The sequence below is a fragment of the Haemaphysalis longicornis genome, unplaced genomic scaffold (assembly GCF_048455015.1).
Source record: "Haemaphysalis longicornis isolate Haplotype H1 unplaced genomic scaffold, Haemaphysalis longicornis Haplotype H1 scaffold_5, whole genome shotgun sequence".
Lineage (NCBI taxonomy): Eukaryota > Metazoa > Arthropoda > Arachnida > Ixodida > Ixodidae > Haemaphysalis > Haemaphysalis longicornis.
Window position 1 is genome coordinate 190,944,519 of NW_027526385.1, and position 16,934 is coordinate 190,961,452.

Genomic DNA, 16,934 nt, shown 5'->3' on the forward strand with positions numbered 1-16,934 from the left:
GTATCTTTTTTTCCTGCACTTGGGGGTGGTAGCCAGCGCCAGTCGGACTACTCGGGGTGAAGGGGACCTTCTTTTTAACCCCCGGGCCGCGACTCGAGTGTCTACGACATGTCGAGAGTGGTCGACCAGCTTTGAACCCTCTTAAGCTCCCTTTGGCACCAAGACTGCCAGAAGAGATGCCCTCGCTAAGCATGTAGCGTATCAGAAAAATGGGAAATGAGGGGCTCCGTGAAATAAGACATAAAATAAGGGTTGGCAGTCAAGAAAACCTCGGAAAGCAAAGGGGAGGTTGTGGCGAGTGATACAAAGAGATGAAGAATTTTTTGAGTCGAAAAGAGAGTGGTGAAAAATGCCCGCCGGGTGGGATCCGAACCCACGACCTCCAGAATACCGGTCTGGTGCGATAACCACTACGCTAACGGCGGGGCTGTTTCCCCAGCACTTTCTCGGGTATTTATGTTAAGGTTTTTTTTTTCCTGCACTTGGGGGTGGTAGCCAGCGCCAGTCGGACTACTCGGGGTGAAGGGGACCTTCTTTTTAACCCCCGGGCCGCGACTCGAGTGTCTACGACATGTCGAGAGTGGTCGACCAGCTTTGAACCCTCTTAAGCTCCCTTTGGCACCAAGACTGCCAGAAGAGATGCCCTCGCTAAGCATGTAGCGTATCAGAAAAATGGGAAATGAGGGGCTCCGTGAAATAAGACATAAAATAAGGGTTGGCAGTCAAGAAAACCTCGGAAAGCAAAGGGGAGGTTGTGGCGAGTGATACAAAGAGATGATGAATTTTTTGAGTCGAAAAGAGAGTGGTGAAAAAATGCCCGCCGGGTGGGATCCGAACCCACAACCTCCAGAATACCGGTCTGGTGCGATAACCACTACGCTAACGGCGGGGCTGTTTCCCCAGCACTTTCTCGGGTATTTATGTTAAGGTATTTTTTTTCCTGCACTTGGGGGTAGTAGCCAGCGCCAGTCGGACTACTCGGGGTGAAGGGGACCTTCTTTTTAATCCCCGCGCCGTGACTCGAGTGTCTACGACATGTCGAGAGTGGTCGACCAGCTTTGAACCCTCTTAAGCTCCCTTTGGCACCAAGACTGCAAGAACAGAGGCCCTCGCTAAGCATGTATCGTATCAGAAAAATGGGAAATGAGGGGCTCCGTGAAATAAGACAGAAAATAAGGGTTGGCAGTCAAGAAAACCTCGGAAAGCAACGGGGAGGTTGTGGTGGGTGATGGGAAGAGATGAAGAATTTTTTGGGTCGAAAAGAAAGTGGTGAAAAAATGCCCGCCGGGTGGGATCCGAACCCACGACCTCCAGAATACCGGTCTGGTGCGATAACCACTACGCAAACGGCGGGGCTGTTTCCCCAGCACTTTCTCGGGTATTTATGTTCAGGTATTTTTTTTCCTGCACTTGGGGGTGGTAGCCAGCGCCAGTCGGACTACTCGGGGTGAAGGGGACCTTCTTTTTAACCCCCGGGCCGTGCCTCGAGTGTCTACGACATGTCGAGAGTGGTCGACCAGCTTTGAACCCTCTTAAGCTCCCTTTGGCACCAAGACTGCAAGAACAGAGGCCCTCGCTAAGCATGTAGCGTATCAGAAAAATGGGAAATGAGGGGCTCCGTGAAATAAGACAGAAAATAAGGGTTGGCAGTCAAGAAAACCTCGGAAAGCAACGGGGAGGTTGTGGTGGGTGATGGGAAGAGATGAAGAATTTTTTGGGTCGAAAAGAAAGTGGTGAAAAAATGCCCGCCGGGTGGGATCCGAACCCACGACCTCCAGAATACCGGTCTGGTGCGATAACCACTACGCAAACGGCGGGGCTGTTTCCCCAGCACTTTCTCGGGTATTTATGTTCAGGTATTTTTTTTCCTGCACTTGGGGGTGGTAGCCAGCGCCAGTCGGACTACTCGGGGTGAAGGGGACCTTCTTTTTAACCCCCGGGCCGTGCCTCGAGTGTCTACGACATGTCGAGAGTGGTCGACCAGCTTTGAACCCTCTTAAGCTCCCTTTGGCACCAAGACTGCAAGAACAGAGGCCCTCGCTAAGCATGTAGCGTATCAGAAAAATGGAAAATGAGGGGCTCCGTGAAATAAGACAGAAAATAAGGGTTGGCAGTCAAGAAAACCTCGGAAAGCAAAGGGGAGGTTGTGGTGGGTGATAGGAAGAGATGAAGAATTTTTTGGGTCGAAAAGAAAGTGGTGAAAAAATGTCCGCCGGGTGGGATCCGAACCCACGACCTCCAGAATACCGGTCTGGTGCAATCACCACTACGCTAACAGCGGGGCTGTTTCCCCAGCACTTTCTCGGGTATTTATGTTAAGGTTTTTTTTTTGTTTCCTGCACTTGGGGGTGGTAGCCAGCGCCAGTCGGACTACTCGGGGTGAAGGGGACCTTCTTTTTAATCCCCGCGCCGTGACTCGAGTGTCTACGACATGTCGAGAGTGGTCGACCAGCTTTGAACCCTCTTAAGCTCCCTTTGGCACCAAGACTGCCAGAAGAGATGCCCTCGCTAAGCATGTAGCGTATCAGAAAAATGGGAAATGAAGGGCTGCGTGAAATAAGACAGAAAATAAGGGTTGGCAGTCAAGAAAACCTCGGAAAGCAACGGGGAGGTTGTGGTGGGTGATGGGAAGAGATGAAGAATTTTTTGGGTCGAAAAGAAAGTGGTGAAAAAATGCCCGCCGGGTGGGATCCGAACCCACGACCTCCAGAATACCGGTCTGGTGCGATAACCACTACGCAAACGGCGGGGCTGTTTCCCCAGCACTTTATCGGGTATTTATGTTAAGGTATTTTTTTTCCTGCACTTCGGGGTGGTAGCCAGCGCCAGTCGGACTACTCGGGGTGAAGGGGACCTTCTTTTTAACCCCCGGGCCGCGACTCGAGTGTCTACGACATGTCGAGAGTGGTCGACCAGCTTTGAACCCTCTTAAGCTCCCTTTGGCACCAAGACTGCCAGAAGAGATGCCCTCGCTAAGCATGTAGCGTATCAGAAAAATGGGAAATGAGGGGCTCCGTGAAATAAGACAGAAAATAAGGGTTGGCAGTCAAGAAAACCTCGGAAAGCAACGGGGAGGTTGCGGCGAGTGATACAAAGAGATGAAGAATTTTTTGAGTCGAAAAGAAAGTGGTGAAAAAATGCCCGCCGGGTGGGATCCGAAGCCACGACCTCCAGAATATCGGTCTGGTGCGATAACCACTACGCTAACGGCGGGGCTGTTTCCCCAGCACTTTCTCGGGTATTTATGTTAAGGTATTTTTTTTCCTGCACTTGGGGGTGGTAGCCAGGGCCAGTCGGAATACTCGGGGTGAAGGGGACCTTCTTTTTAACCCCCGGGCCGTGACTCGAGTGTCTACGACATGTCGAGAGTGGTCGACCAGCTTTGAACCCTCTTAAGCTCCCTTTGGCACCAAGACTGCCAGAACAGAGGCCCTCGCTAAGCATGTAGCGTATTAGAAAAATGGGAAATGAGGGGCTCCGTGAAATAAGACAGAAAATAAGGGTTGGCAGTCAAGAAAACCTCGGAAAGCAAAGGGGAGGTTGTGGCGAGTGATACAAAGAGATGAAGAATTTTTTTAGTCGGAAAGAGAGTGGTGAAAAAATGCCCGCCGGGTGGGATCCGAACCCACGACCTCCAGAATACCGGTCTGGTGCGATAACCACTACGCTAACGGCGGGGCTGTTTCCCCAGCACTTTCTCGGGTATTTATGTTAAGGTATTTTTTTTTCCTGCACTTGGGGGTGGTAGCCAGCGCCAGTCGGACTACTCGGGGTGAAGGGGACCTTCTTTTTAACCCCCGGGCCGCGACTCGAGTGTCTACGACATGTCGAGAGTGGTCGACCAGCTTTGAACCCTCTTAAGCTCCCTTTGGCACCAAGACTGCCAGAAGAGATGCCCTCGCTAAGCATGTAGCGTATCAGAAAAATGGGAAATGAGGGGCTCCGTGAAATAAGACAGAAAATAAGGGTTGGCAGTCAAGAAAACCTCGGAAAGCAACGGGGAGGTTGTGGTGGGTGATGGGAAGAGATGAAGAATTTTTTGGGTCGAAAAGAAAGTGGTGAAAAAATGCCCGCCGGGTGGGATCCGAACCCACGACCTCCAGAATACCGGTCTGGTGCGATAACCACTACGCAAACGGCGGGGCTGTTTCCCCAGCACTTTATCGGGTATTTATGTTAAGGTATTTTTTTTCCTGCACTTCGGGGTGGTAGCCAGCGCCAGTCGGACTACTCGGGGTGAAGGGGACCTTCTTTTTAACCCCCGGGCCGTGACTCGAGTGTCTACGACATGTCGAGAGTGGTCGACCAGCTTTGAACCCTCTTAAACTCCCTTTGGCACCAAGACTGCCAGAACAGAGGCCCTCGCTAAGCATGTAGCGTATCAGAAAAATGGGAAATGAGGGGCTCCGTGAAATAAGACAGAAAATAAGGGTTGGCAGTCAAGAAAACCTCGGAAAGCAAAGGGGAGGTTGTGGCGAGTGATACAAAGAGATGAAGAATTTTTTGAGTCGAAAAGAGAGTGGTGAAAAAATGCCCGCCGGGTGGGATCCGAACCCACAACCTCCAGAATACCGGTCTGGTGCGATAACCACTACGCTAATGGCGGGGCTGTTTCCCCAGAACTTTCTCGGGTATTTATGTTAAGGTATCTTTTTTTCCTGCACTTGGGGGTGGTAGCCAGCGCCAGTCGGACTACTCGGGGTGAAGGGGACCTTCTTTTTAACCCCCGGGCCGCGACTCGAGTGTCTACGACATGTCGAGAGTGGTCGACCAGCTTTGAACCCTCTTAAGCTCCCTTTGGCACCAAGACTGCCAGAAGAGATGCCCTCGCTAAGCATGTAGCGTATCAGAAAAATGGGAAATGAGGGGCTCCGTGAAATAAGACATAAAATAAGGGTTGGCAGTCAAGAAAACCTCGGAAAGCAAAGGGGAGGTTGTGGCGAGTGATACAAAGAGATGAAGAATTTTTTGAGTCGAAAAGAGAGTGGTGAAAAATGCCCGCCGGGTGGGATCCGAACCCACGACCTCCAGAATACCGGTCTGGTGCGATAACCACTACGCTAACGGCGGGGCTGTTTCCCCAGCACTTTCTCGGGTATTTATGTTAAGGTTTTTTTTTTCCTGCACTTGGGGGTGGTAGCCAGCGCCAGTCGGACTACTCGGGGTGAAGGGGACCTTCTTTTTAACCCCCGGGCCGCGACTCGAGTGTCTACGACATGTCGAGAGTGGTCGACCAGCTTTGAACCCTCTTAAGCTCCCTTTGGCACCAAGACTGCCAGAAGAGATGCCCTCGCTAAGCATGTAGCGTATCAGAAAAATGGGAAATGAGGGGCTCCGTGAAATAAGACAGAAAATAAGGGTTGGCAGTCAAGAAAACCTCGGAAAGCAACGGGGAGGTTGTGGCGAGTGATACAAAGAGATGAAGAATTTTTTGAGTCGAAAAGAAAGTGGTGAAAAAATGCCCGCCGGGTGGGATCCGAAGCCACGACCTCCAGAATACCGGTCTGGTGCGATAACCACTACGCTAACGGCGGGGCTGTTTCCCCAGCACTTTCTCGGGTATTTATGTTAAGGTATTTTTTTTCCTGCACTTGGGGGTGGTAGCCAGCGCCAGTCGGACTACTCGGGGTGAAGGGGGACCTTCTTTTTAACCCCCGGGCAGTGACTCGAGTGTCTACGACATGTCGAGAGTGGTCGACCAACTTTGAACCCTCTTAAGCTCCCTTTGGCACCAAGACTGCCAGAACAGAGGCCCTCGCTAAGCATGTAGCGTATTAGAAAAATGGAAAATCAGGGGCTCCGTGAAATAAGACAGAAAATAAGGGTTGGCAGTAAAGAAAACCTCGGAAAGCAAAGGGGAGGTTGTGGCGAGTGATACAAAGAGATGAAGAATTTTTTGAGTCGAAAAGAGAGTGGTGAAAAAATGCCCGCCGGGTGGGATCCGAACCCACAACCTCCAGAATACCGGTCTGGTGCGATAACCACTACGCTAACGGCGGGGCTGTTTCCCCAGCACTTTCTCGGGTATTTATGTTAAGGTATTTTTTCTCCTGCACTTGGGGGTGGTAGCCAGCGCCAGTCGGACTACTCGGGGTGAAGGGGACCTTCTTTTTCACCCCCGGGCCGCGACTCGAGTGTCTACGACATGTCGAGAGTGGTCGACCAGCTTTGAACCCTCTTAAGCTCCCTTTGGCACCAAGACTGCCAGAAGAGATGCCCTCGCTAAGCATGTAGCGTATCAGAAAAATGGGAAATGAGGGGCTCCGTGAAATAAGACAGAAAATAAGGGTTGGCAGTCAAGAAAACCTCGGAAAGCAACGGGGAGGTTGTGGTGGGTGATGGGAAGAGATGAAGAATTTTTTGGGTCGAAAAGAAAGTGGTGAAAAAATGCCCGCCGGGTGGGATCCGAACCCACGACCTCCAGAATACCGGTCTGGTGCGATAACCACTACGCAAACGGCGGGGCTGTTTCCCCAGCACTTTCTCGGGTATTTATGTTCAGGTATTTTTTTTCCTGCACTTGGGGGTGGTAGCCAGCGCCAGTCGGACTACTCGGGGTGAAGGGGACCTTCTTTTTAACCCCCGGGCCGTGCCTCGAGTGTCTACGACAATTCGAGAGTGGTCGACCAGCTTTGAACCCTCTTAAGCTCCCTTTGGCACCAAGACTGCAAGAACAGAGGCCCTCGCTAAGCATGTAGCGTATCAGAAAAATGGGAAATGAAGGGCTGCGTGAAATAAGACAGAAAATAAGGGTTGGCAGTCAAGAAAACCTCGGAAAGCAACGGGGAGGTTGTGGTGGGTGATGGGAAGAGATGAAGAATTTTTTGGGTCGAAAAGAAAGTGGTGAAAAAATGCCCGCCGGGTGGGATCCGAACCCACGACCTCCAGAATACCGGTCTGGTGCGATAACCACTACGCAAACGGCGGGGCTGTTTCCCCAGCACTTTCTCGGGTATTTATGTTCAGGTATTTTTTTTCCTGCACTTGGGGGTGGTAGCCAGCGCCAGTCGGACTACTCGGGGTGAAGGGGACCTTCTTTTTAACCCCCGGGCCGTGCCTCGAGTGTCTACGACATGTCGAGAGTGGTCGACCAGCTTTGAACCCTCTTAAGCTCCCTTTGGCACCAAGACTGCAAGAACAGAGGCCCTCGCTAAGCATGTATCGTATCAGAAAAATGGGAAATGAGGGGCTCCGTGAAATAAGACAGAAAATAAGGGTTGGCAGTCAAGAAAACCTCGGAAAGCAACGGGGAGGTTGTGGTGGGTGATGGGAAGAGATGAAGAATTTTTTGGGTCGAAAAGAAAGTGGTGAAAAAATGCCCGCCGGGTGGGATCCGAACCCACGACCTCCAGAATACCGGTCTGGTGCGATAACCACTACGCAAACGGCGGGGCTGTTTCCCCAGCACTTTCTCGGGTATTTATGTTCAGGTATTTTTTTTCCTGCACTTGGGGGTGGTAGCCAGCGCCAGTCGGACTACTCGGGGTGAAGGGGACCTTCTTTTTAACCCCCGGGCCGTGCCTCGAGTGTCTACGACATGTCGAGAGTGGTCGACCAGCTTTGAACCATCTTAAGCTCCCTTTGGCACCAAGACTGCAAGAACAGAGGCCCTCGCTAAGCATGTAGCGTATCAGAAAAATGGGAAATGAGGGGCTCCGTGAAATAAGACAGAAAATAAGGGTTGGCAGTCAAGAAAACCTCGGAAAGCAAAGGGGAGGTTGTGGCGAGTGATACAAAGAGATGAAGAATTTTTTGAGTCGAAAAGAGAGTGGTGAAAAAATGCCCGCCGGGTGGGATCCGAACCCACGACCTCCAGAATACCGGTCTGGTGCGATAACCACTACGCTAACGGCGGGGCTGTTTCCCCAGCACTTTCTCGGGTATTTATGTTAAGGTATTTTTTTTCCTGCACTTGGGGGTGGTAGCCAGCGCCAGTCGGACTACTCGGGGTGAAGGGGACCTTTTTTTTAACCCCCGGGCAGTGACTCGAGTGTCTACGACATGTCGAGAGTGGTCGACCAGCTTTGAACCCTCTTAAGCTCCCTTTGGCACCAAGACTGCCAGAACAGAGGCCCTCGCTAAGCATGTAGCGTATTAGAAAAATGGGAAATCAGGGGCTCCGTGAAATAAGACAGAAAATAAGGGTTGGCAGTCAAGAAAACCTCGGAAAGCAAAGGGGAGGTTGTGGCGAGTGATACAAAGAGATGAAGAATTTTTTGAGTCGAAAAGAGAGTGGTGAAAAAATGCCCGCCGGGTGGGATCCGAACCCACAACCTCCAGAATACCGGCCTGGTGCGATAACCACTACGCTAACGGCGGGGCTGTTTCCCCAGCACTTTCTCGGGTATTTATGTTAAGGTATTTTTTTTCCTGCACTTGGTGGTGGTAGCCAGCGCCAGTCGGACTACTCGGGGTGAAGGGGACCTTCTTTTTAACCCCCGGGCCGCGACTCGAGTGTCTACGACATGTCGAGAGTGGTCGACCAGCTTTGAACCCTCTTAAGCTCCCTTTGGCACCAAGACTGCCAGAAGAGATGCCCTCGCTAAGCATGTAGCGTATCAGAAAAATGGGAAATGAGGGGCTCCGTGAAATAAGACAGAAAATAAGGGTTGGCAGTCAAGAAAACCTCGGAAAGCAAAGGGGAGGTTGTGGCGAGTGATACAAAGAGATGAAGAATTTTTTGAGTCGAAAAGAGAGTGGTGAAAAAATGCCCGCCGGGTGGGATCCGAACCCACGACCTCCAGAATACCGGTCTGGTGCGATAACCACTACGCTAACGGCGGGGCTGTTTCCCCAGCACTTTCTCGGGTATTTATGTTAAGGTTTTTTTTTTCCTGCACTTGGGGGTGGTAGCCAGCGCCAGTCGGACTACTCGGGGTGAAGGGGACCTTCTTTTTAACCCCCGGGCCGCGACTCGAGTGTCTACGACATGTCGAGAGTGGTCGACCAGCTTTGAACCCTCTTAAGCTCCCTTTGGCACCAAGACTGCCAGAAGAGATGCCCTCGCTAAGCATGTAGCGTATCAGAAAAATGGGAAATGAGGGGCTCCGTGAAATAAGACAGAAAATAAGGCTTGGCAGTCAAGAAAACCTCGGAAAGCAACGGGGAGGTTGTGGCGAGTGATACAAAGAGATGAAGAATTTTTTGAGTCGAAAAGAAAGTGGTGAAAAAATGCCCGCCGGGTGGGATCCGAAGCCACGACCTCCAGAATACCGGTCTGGTGCGATAACCACTACGCTAACGGCGGGGCTGTTTCCCCAGCACTTTCTCGGGTATTTATGTTAAGGTATTTTTTTTCCTGCACTTGGGGGTGGTAGCCAGCGCCAGTCGGACAACTCGGGGTGAAGGGGACCTTCTTTTTAACCCCCGGGCAGTGACTCGAGTGTCTACGACATGTCGAGAGTGGTCGACCAGCTTTGAACCCTCTTAAGCTCCCTTTGGCACCAAGACTGCCAGAACAGAGGCCCTCGCTAAGCATGTAGCGTATTAGAAAAATGGGAAATCAGGGGCTCCGTGAAATAAGACAGAAAATAAGGGTTGGCAGTCAAGAAAACCTCGGAAAGCATAGGGGAGGTTGTGGCGAGTGATACAAAGAGATGAAGAATTTTTTGAGTCGAAAAGAGAGTGGTGAAAAAATGCCCGCCGGGTGGGATCCGAACCCACAACCTCCAGAATACCGGTCTGGTGCGATAACCACTACGCTAACGGCGGGGCTGTTTCCCCAGCACTTTCTCGGGTATTTATGTTAAGGTATTTTTTTCCTGCACTTGGGGGTGGTAGCCAGCGCCAGTCGGACTACTCGGGGTGAAGGGGACCTTCTTTTTAACCCCCGGGCCGCGACTCGAGTGTCTACGACATGTCGAGAGTGGTCGACCAGCTTTGAACCCTCTTAAGCTCCCTTTGGCACCAAGACTGCCAGAAGAGATGCCCTCGCTAAGCATGTAGCGTATCAGAAAAATGGGAAATGAGGGGCTCCGTGAAATAAGACAGAAAATAAGGGTTGGCAGTCAAGAAAACCTCGGAAAGCAACGGGGAGGTTGTGGCGAGTGATACAAAGAGATGAAGAATTTTTTGAGTCGAAAAGAAAGTGGTGAAAAAATGCCCGCCGGGTGGGATCCGAAGCCACGACCTCCAGAATACCGGTCTGGTGCGATAACCACTACGCTAACGGCGGGGCTGTTTCCCCAGCACTTTCTCGGGTATTTATGTTAAGGTATTTTTTTTCCTGCACTTGGGGGTGGTAGCCAGCGCCAGTCGGACTACTCGGGGTGAAGGGGACCTTCTTTTTAACCCCCGGGCAGTGACTCGAGTGTCTACGACATGTCGAGAGTGGTCGACCAGCTTTGAACCCTCTTAAGCTCCCTTTGGCACCAAGACTGCCAGAACAGAGGCCCTCGCTAAGCATGTAGCGTATTAGAAAAATGGGAAATCAGGGGCTCCGTGAAATAAGACAGAAAATAAGGGTTGGCAGTCAAGAAAACCTCGGAAAGCAAAGGGGAGATTGTGGCGAGTGATACAAAGAGATGAAGAATTTTTTTAGTCGAAAAGAGAGTGGTGAAAAAATGCCCGCCGGGTGGGATCCGAACCCACAACCTCCAGAATACCGGTCTGGTGCGATAACCACTACGCTAACGGCGGGGCTGTTTCCCCAGCACTTTCTCGGGTATTTATGTTAAGGTATTTTTTTCCTGCACTTGGGGGTGGTAGCCAGCGCCAGTCGGACTACTCGGGGTGAAGGGGACCTTCTTTTTAACCCCCGGGCCGCGACTCGAGTGTCTACGACATGTCGAGAGTGGTCGACCAGCTTTGAACCCTCTTAAGCTCCCTTTGGCACCAAGACTGCCAGAAGAGATGCCCTCGCTAAGCATGTAGCGTATCAGAAAAATGGGAAATGAGGGGCTCCGTGAAATAAGACAGAAAATAAGGGTTGGCAGTCAAGAAAACCTCGGAAAGCAACGGGGAGGTTGTGGTGGGTGATGGGAAGAGATGAAGAATTTTTTGGGTCGAAAAGAAAGTGGTGAAAAAATGCCCGCCGGGTGGGATCCGAACCCACGACCTCCAGAATACCGGTCTGGTGCGATAACCACTACGCAAACAGCGGGGCTGTTTCCCCAGCACTTTCTCGGGTATTTATGTTCAGGTATTTTTTTTCCTGCACTTGGGGGTGGTAGCCAGCGCCAGTCGGACTACTCGGGGTGAAGGGGACCTTCTTTTTAACCCCCGGGCCGTGCCTCGAGTGTCTACGACATGTCGAGAGTGGTCGACCAGCTTTGAACCCTCTTAAGCTCCCTTTGGCACCAAGACTGCAAGAACAGAGGCCCTCGCTAAGCATGTAGCGTATCAGAAAAATGGGAAATGAGGGGCTCCGTGAAATAAGACAGAAAATAAGGGTTGGCAGTCAAGAAAACCTCGGAAAGCAAAGGGGAGGTTGTGGTGGGTGATAGGAAGAGATGAAGAATTTTTTGGGTCGAAAAGAAAGTGGTGAAAAAATGTCCGCCGGGTGGGATCCGAACCCACGACCTCCAGAATACCGGTCTGGTGCAATCACCACTACGCTAACAGCGGGGCTGTTTCCCCAGCACTTTCTCGGGTATTTATGTTAAGGATTTTTTTTTGTTTCCTGCACTTGGGGGTGGTAGCCAGCGCCAGTCGGACTACTAGGGGTGAAGGGGACCTTCTTTTTAATCCCCGCGCCGTGACTCGAGTGTCTACGACATGTCGAGAGTGGTCGACCAGCTTTGAACCCTCTTAAGCTCCCTTTGGCACCAAGACTGCCAGAAGAGATGCCCTCGCTAAGCATGTAGCGTATCAGAAAAATGGGAAATGAAGGGCTGCGTGAAATAAGACAGAAAATAAGGGTTGGCAGTCAAGAAAACCTCGGAAAGCAACGGGGAGGTTGTGGTGGGTGATGGGAAGAGATGAAGAATTTTTTGGGTCGAAAAGAAAGTGGTGAAAAAATGCCCGCCGGGTGGGATCCGAACCCACGACCTCTAGAATACCGGTCTGGTGCGATAACCACTACGTAAACGGCGGGGCTGTTTCCCCAGCACTTTATCGGGTATTTATGTTAAGGTATTTTTTTTCCTGCACTTCGGGGTGGTAGCCAGCGCCAGTCGGACTACTCGGGGTGAAGGGGACCTTCTTTTTAACCCCCGGGCCGTGACTCGAGTGTCTACGACATGTCGAGAGTGGTCGACCAGCTTTGAACCCTCTTAAACTCCCTTTGGCACCAAGACTGCCAGAACAGAGGCCCTCGCTAAGCATGTAGCGTATCAGAAAAATGGGAAATGAGGGGCTCCGTGAAATAAGACAGAAAATAAGGGTTGGCAGTCAAGAAAACCTCGGAAAGCAAAGGGGAGGTTGTGGCGAGTGATACAAAGAGATGAAGAATTTTTTGAGTCGAAAAGAGAGTGGTGAAAAAATGCCCGCCGGGTGGGATCCGAACCCACAACCTCCAGAATACCGGCCTGGTGCGATAACCACTACGCTAATGGCGGGGCTGTTTCCCCAGCACTTTCTCGGGTATTTATGTTAAGGTATCTTTTTTTCCTGCACTTGGGTGTGGTAGCCAGCGCCAGTCGGACTACTCGGGGTGAAGGGGACCTTCTTTTTAACCCCCGGGCCGCGACTCGAGTGTCTACGACATGTCGAGAGTGGTCGACCAGCTTTGAACCCTCTTAAGCTCCCTTTGGCACCAAGACTGCCAGAAGAGATGCCCTCGCTAAGCATGTAGCGTATCAGAAAAATGGGAAATGAGGGGCTCCGTGAAATAAGACAGAAAATAAGGGTTGGCAGTCAAGAAAACCTCGGAAAGCAAAGGGGAGGTTGTGGCGAGTGATACAAAGAGATGAAGAATTTTTTGAGTCGAAAAGAGAGTGGTGAAAAAATGCCCGCCGGGTGGGATCCGAACCCACGACCTCCAGAATACCGGTCTGGTGCGATAACCACTACGCTAACGGCGGGGCTGTTTCCCCAGCACTTTCTCGGGTATTTATGTTAAGGTATTTTTTTTCCTGCACTTGGGGGTGGTAGCCAGCGCCAGTCGGACTACTCGGGGTGAAGGGGACCTTCTTTTTAACCCCCGGGCCGCGACTCGAGTGTCTACGACATGTCGAGAGTGGTCGACCAGCTTTGAACCCTCTTAAGCTCCCTTTGGCACCAAGACTGCCAGAAGAGATGCCCTCGCTAAGCATGTAGCGTATCAGAAAAATGGGAAATGAGGGGCTCCGTGAAATAAGACAGAAAATAAGGGTTGGCAGTCAAGAAAACCTCGGAAAGCAACGGGGAGGTTGTGGCGAGTGATACAAAGAGATGAAGAATTTTTTGAGTCGAAAAGAAAGTGGTGAAAAAATGCCCGCCGGGTGGGATCCGAAGCCACGACCTCCAGAATACCGGTCTGGTGCGATAACCACTACGCTAATGGCGGGGCTGTTTCCCCAGCACTTTCTCGGGTATTTATGTTAAGGTATTTTTTTTCCTGCACTTGGGGGTGGTAGCCAGCGCCAGTCGGACTACTCGGGGTGAAGGGGACCTTCTTTTTAACCCCCGGGCAGTGACTCGAGTGTCTACGACATGTCGAGAGTGGTCGACCAGCTTTGAACCCTCTTAAGCTCCCTTTGGCACCAAGACTGCCAGAAGAGATGCCCTCGCTAAGCATGTAGCGTATCAGAAAAATGGGAATGAAGGGCTGCGTGAAATAAGACAGAAAATAAGGGTTGCCAGTCAAGAAAACCTCGGAAAGCAACGGGGAGGTTGTGGTGGGTGATGGGAAGAGATGAAGAATTTTTTGGGTCGAAAAGAAAGTGGTGAAAAAATGCCCGCCGGGTGGGATCCGAACCCACGACCTCCAGAATACCGGTCTGGTGCGATAACCACTACGCTAACAGCGGGGCTGTTTCCCCAGCACTTTCTCGGGTATTTATGTTAAGGTTTTTTTTTTGTTTCCTGCACTTGGGGGTGGTAGCCAGCGCCAGTCGGACTACTCGGGGAGAAGGGGACCTTCTTTTTAACCCCCGGGCCGTGACTCGAGTGTCTACGACATGTCGAGAGTGGTCGACCAGCTTTGAACCCTTTTAAGCTCCCTTTGGCACCAAGACTGCCAGAAGAGATGCCCTCGCTAAGCATGTAGCGTATCAGAAAAATGGGAAATGAGGGGCTCCGTGAAATAAGACAGAAAATAAGGGTTGCCAGTCAAGAAAACCTCGGAAGCAACGGGGAGGTTGTGGTGGGTGATAGGAAGAGATGTAGAATTTTTTGGGTCGAAAAGAAAGTGGTGAAAAAATGTCCGCCGGGTGGGATCCGAACCCACGACCTCCAGAATACCGGTCTGGTGCACTCACCACTACGCAACCGGCGGAGCTGTTTCCGCAGCACTTTCTTGGGTATTTAGGTTAAGGTTTTTTTTTTGTTTCCTGTACTTGGGGGTGGTAGCCAGCGCCAGTCGGACTACTCGGGGTGAAGGGGACCGTCATTTTAACCCCCGCGCCGTGACTCGAGTGTCTACGACATGTCGAGAGGGGTCGACCAGCTTTGAACCCTCTTAAGCTCCCTTTGGCACCAAGACTGCCAGAACAGAGGCCCTCGCTAAGCATGTAGCGTATCAGAAAAATGGGAAATGAAGGGCTGCGTGAAATAAGACAGAAAATAAGGGTTGGCAGTCAAGAAAACCTCGGAAAGCAAAGGGGAGGTTGTGGTGGACGATAGAAAGAGATGAAGAGTTTAGATGAAAAGATGAAGTATATATATATACATATAGCGATTCAGAACAGGAAATGAGGGGCTCGTAGAAATAACTCAGAAATAAGGGTTGGCAGCCAAAGAAAACATCGGAAAACAAAGGGGAGGTTGTGGTAGGTCATTGAAAGAGATAAATAATTTTGACAGAAAGAAAGAAAGCGGGGAAAAAGTGCCCGCCAGGTGGGATCCGAACCCACGACCTCCAGAATACCGGTCTGCTGCGATAAACACTACGCAACCGGCGGGGCGATTTCGCCTTCCGCCCCTCTTCCCCCTGCTTTCTGGGGTATTGATGTCAATGTAATTTTTTCCTATGCTTGGGGGTGGTAGCCATCGCAACTCTGACTTCTCGGGGTGAAGGGGACCTTCTTTTAAATCCCCGCGCCGTGACTCGAGTATCTACGACATGTCGATAGTGGTCAACCAGCGTTAAACCCTCTTAAGCTCCCTATGGCACCAAGACTACCAGAACAGAGGCCCCCGCTATGCATGTAGCGAATCAGAATAGGAAATGAATGGCTAGTAGAAAGAACACAGAAATAAGGGTTGGCAGCCAAGAAAACCTTAGAAAGCAACGTGTGGTAGGTCATTGAAACAGATGAAGAATTTCGAAAGAAAGAAAGAAAGCGGAGAAAAAATGCCCGCCAGGTGGGATCCGAACGCACGACCTCCAGAATACCGGTCTGGTGCGATAACCCCTACGCTACCGGCGGGGCGATTTTCCCCCCGGCTTTCTTTTCTCTAGGAATATGAACTTTTTTCTCTAGGAATATGAACTTTCGGCTAGCGTCGATACGTTTCAGGATGTATAAAAAGAGGTGAATTTGCGAAACGAAGGCGCTAATTATATTGCATCAGCGCTGAAGAATAGTCATTGCGTTTTCATACTTCCTTGGCAGGTGAACGCAAATGGAATTTAATGAGCACTGTAATATGTTGCATTCTGAAAACCTGCCCATATTTTTGTGTATATATTACCTATGCATAAAACAGCAAGGAACCGTACATAGAAGTAAACTTATTCTATATACACGGCTTTACACGAGCTAGGGTTTATTGGGACGCTGGCAGTATATTTACACCCTTGGTAACCGTTTTTTCCACATTGCATTCCTCCAATGTATTGCCTTTTCATGATACGTAATATTAGTACAATAGCGAATCTCCAAAGTACCCCATTGCAGAGATGTCCATTCGGACATTTGTTTTGCCGGATATCTCCGTGCGCAGGTTAGTCATCGGTTGAATTGACGTTTGCAAACTTTTATTGCTAGAAACAAAACTGGGGCACAGTAAAGATGGTTTTTCAACCGTATAGCAATCCGCGGCTGTTGAGGCGTTGGTAAGCACGCCGTGAAAGGGATGGCAATTACATGGCCGAACAAATCCTGCTTCTTCCCGACGACCCACAAATTTATTGTTACACCACCGCTCACTCAGACTGAGACTCTTCGCTCACCAGCTGACCTTAGCCCACACAAATGCAGTATCACTGCTCCAGCGATCGGATGTGCAGTTGTGAAGGTGCGGCTGATAGATACAGCAGTTAATACCATCATGGATAGTTTAAAGGAAAACAGTAGTCAACATAGGTTCACCCGCCATATGAACTAAGTTCTGCTTGGAATGGAATCAATATCAGAACTCATATAAACACATTTCTGCTCAGAACGTCTACCGACTACACTGTTAGCAGGACGCAGAATTTCGCCATGGAGGGGACGCAGCCAAAGAAGAACTTATTTTTACTTAAAATTCACATCTGATCAGAACACGTAAGATGTCTTAAAATCCCAGGTTCAAAATTGCATGGGCAAATACCCTGCAACGTTCGCTACTCAAGCCGTCTTGAGCCTACATTGGCTGAGAAGTAATGTAGGTTAAAAACGATACCCGGTAATACTCATATAGCTACGCACTCATGGGCTGCAAACTTGTCCCTATTGAAAATGTGGAGTTGATGGAATCCATCAAAAATCAACATGGTGGATTATGGTAATGGAATTAATGATGGCATGATGGCAGATGACTGCATGCTGGCAGGGTGATGGATGATGGCAGATGACTGCATGCTGGCAGGGTGATGGATGACGGCATGCGTCGGTAGCTGATGGCAATGGTAGCGTCGATGCTGGCAGCTCGGGTGACAGTATGACGGCAGATAGGCGAAATTGCAAAAAATGATGACGACATGAAAA

The 16,934-nt window shown here is 50.5% G+C and overlaps 1 protein-coding gene across 17 annotated transcripts in view; it reads left to right on the forward strand.

Annotated features, from left to right (window-relative positions):
• The window catches only part of LOC144139566 (uncharacterized), a 126,405-nt gene that overhangs the window by 96,497 nt on the left and 12,974 nt on the right, over positions 1-16,934 (forward strand). The window lies entirely within an intron of this gene.